A 2,913-nucleotide genomic window follows, 5' to 3' on the forward strand; every position below is an offset into this window, starting at 1 on the left:
TTCCTGAGGCTCTTCAAATAAAAAATATATATACATATTCACTTTTTGCATCCATCATTCCCCACTCCACACATAGAATCTCTTCAACGTGGCTGCACCGCAGAATGTTGTCTCCACCAAGTCGCTTGTATCTCCTGGTGGCTATGGAAGAGTCACTGATGAAGGTACACACCACACCCCCAAGCGACAACAACAACTCGCATTTATATAGCGCCCTTCACGAGGGGTAGAGTCCTGGAGCGCTTAAGGCAGAGGAGAGGGAGAGGAAGCAGAGCAGAGGAGAGGAAACGGTTATTCTGTCCACGCTCTGTTTTCCATCACTGTCCCTCTCTTCCCGCAAGATATTTTTCTCTGTTCTTCGTTCCTTTCCTTCCTTCCTTCTTGGATATTTTTTTTCTTCTGATTTGTCTTCCTCCATTTACTTTCAATTGAAAATAAAAATGTATAGCTTGATTTTTTTAAAAAAAACTTTTTTTTTAACCTATGGTAACAGCTGGATTATCGCAATAATCTTTTTCCATTCCTGTATACTCTTATCTTCTAACGCAGTGTTCTATTTTCTAACCCCTTTCACTTTGTTTGTTGACATATTGCTCTTCTTCAGACATTGTTTTCTATTTTCTAACGCAATGTTAGAAAACAAGTGTGAATATCCAAACACAAAAATACTAAATTTACACAAACAAAGAAACAAAATAATGTATGTTATCTGCAACATATCCCAGTGAGACTTGTAGAACTGTCTTAAAATGATACCACGAAACAAGATTCAATATTATACACTATTATTATTAATTTCCAGATCATCAATCACCCCATTCTTTGAATGCGCTACTGTTAGAATCCGTCTTCCTTGCGACTCAGGTGAAAGTAAAGCTACTCAATTGCTATGTCGAAGAAATGTGAAGTCTTTCTCCTGGTTCCTGTTTTATATTCCAAATTTCAATTAAGTGGCTGCTCATCTACCTGTTGTTTATGGATTCTTGCTGATACGATTAGCTGTTTATAATCAATTATATTTGCTTACTACAAATACGCAACACTTACAGTACGTTCCTTCAAAGCACTTTTGGGATACTTTGAAGATTTAAGGTGATTTATCAAATGCCAAGTGTTTCGGGACCTTTCTTTTGACATGAAAGGTGCTATACAAATGCAAGTTATTGTTATTTATCATTAAAACATCTGTTGTGAAATTCATTGTAGGAACCCGGTTGTTGGTCGAATGGCAGGTCGCTTTTCCAGGGGTAATAATCCCTTAAAAGAACTGCTACTACTAATTATTTGGTCACTCAATCCACGACTATTTGTGGGGACGCTGCTGTGCCCGATTGGCTGCTGAGTTTCGCCCACGCAATATACAGTCGATTCACTTTACAGTAATATGCGGTGAAGCGCTTTGAGACGTCTCGGTGATGTGACAAGGCGCTGTATCAAACGCAGAGATTATTATTATTATTATTATAGAGGGAGGTGAGGACAATAATCCACGATAGCTTTGGCACACAGCGCAGGAGCAGGACTCTGCAATCTGTGACAGTAACCGCCTTCAGCAAACCGTGAATCAGTGTTTCTGTCGCCCCTTTTCGCTCTGTTTGCTGACATCCGCTCTTCTTTGGACACCGGCTCCGGGTTTGCCCACAGTTACCTCCTTCGCTACTGGAGCAGTTGCTAAGTGATGTCCCCTGGCGCTGGGAACTGACTGTGGGCTGGTAGGGGGGTGGGGGGGGGTCTGCACTAGGCTGGGTCTGCATTAGGTTGCACTAGGCTGGGGTCTGAGTCTGCACTAGACTGGGGTCTGGGGTGGGTCTGCACTAGGCTGGGTTGGGGTGGGGTCTGTACCAGGCTGGGGTGGGGTCTGTACCAGGCTGGGGGGGGGGGTCTGCACTAGGCTGGGGGGGGTCTGCACTAGGCTGGGGGGGGTGTACAGTAGGCTGGGGGGGGTTGCACTAGGCTGGGGGGGGGTCTGCACTAGGCTGGGGGGGGGGGGTTGCACCAGGCTGGGGGGGGGTTGCACTAGGCTGGGGGGGGGTTGCACTAGGCTGGGGGGGTCTGCACTAGGCTGGGGGGGGGGGTCTGCACTAGGCTGGGGGGGGGGTTGCACTAGGCTGGGGGGGGTGCACTAGGCTGGGGGGGGGGTCTGCACTAGGCTGGGGGGGGTTGCACTAGGCTGGGGGGGGTGTACACTAGGCTGGGGGGGGGGTTGCACTAGGCTGGGGGGGGGTGGTTGCACTAGGCTGGGGGGGGTTGCACTAGGCTGGGGGGGGGTTGCACTAGGCTGGGGGGGGGTTGCACTAGGCTGGGGGGGGGGGGGGTTGCACTAGGCTGGGGGGGGGGGGGTTGCACTAGGCTGGGGGGGGGGTTGCACTAGGCTGGGGCGGGGGGGTCTGCACTAGGCTGGGGGGGGGGATTGCACTAGGCTGGGGGGGGGTCTGCACTAGGCTGGGGGGGTCTGGATAGCTGGGGGGGTCTGCACTAGGCTGGGGGGGGTCTGCACTAGGCTGGGGGGTCTGCACTAGGCTGGGGGGGGTCTGCACTAGGCTGGGGGGGGGTTGCACTAGGCTGGGGGGGGATTGCACTAGGCTGGGGGGGGGGTCTGCACTAGGCTTGGGGGGGGGGGGTTGCACTAGGCTGGGGGGGGGGTTGCACTAGGCTGGGGGGGGGGGTTGCACTAGGCTGGGGGGGGTCTGCACCAGGCTGGGGGGGGGGGTCTGCAGTGTGGAGCAGGCTGGGAGGGAGGGGGGTGGGGGAAGCCTACAGCAGTGGGGTGGGGGGAGCTACAGTCTGGGACAGGGGCTGGTGCTCTGTGGACAGACAGACAGACACACAGACAGACTCGCTCTGCTCTGCTCTGCTCGGGCTCTCCCCCCTCCCCTCAGAGGAGCCGCATAGCCCCCCGGAGGCTCTGTGTGT

The sequence above is a fragment of the Callorhinchus milii genome, unplaced genomic scaffold (genome assembly GCF_018977255.1).
Source record: "Callorhinchus milii isolate IMCB2004 unplaced genomic scaffold, IMCB_Cmil_1.0 Scaffold1, whole genome shotgun sequence".
NCBI classification, from domain to species: Eukaryota; Metazoa; Chordata; class Chondrichthyes; order Chimaeriformes; family Callorhinchidae; genus Callorhinchus; species Callorhinchus milii.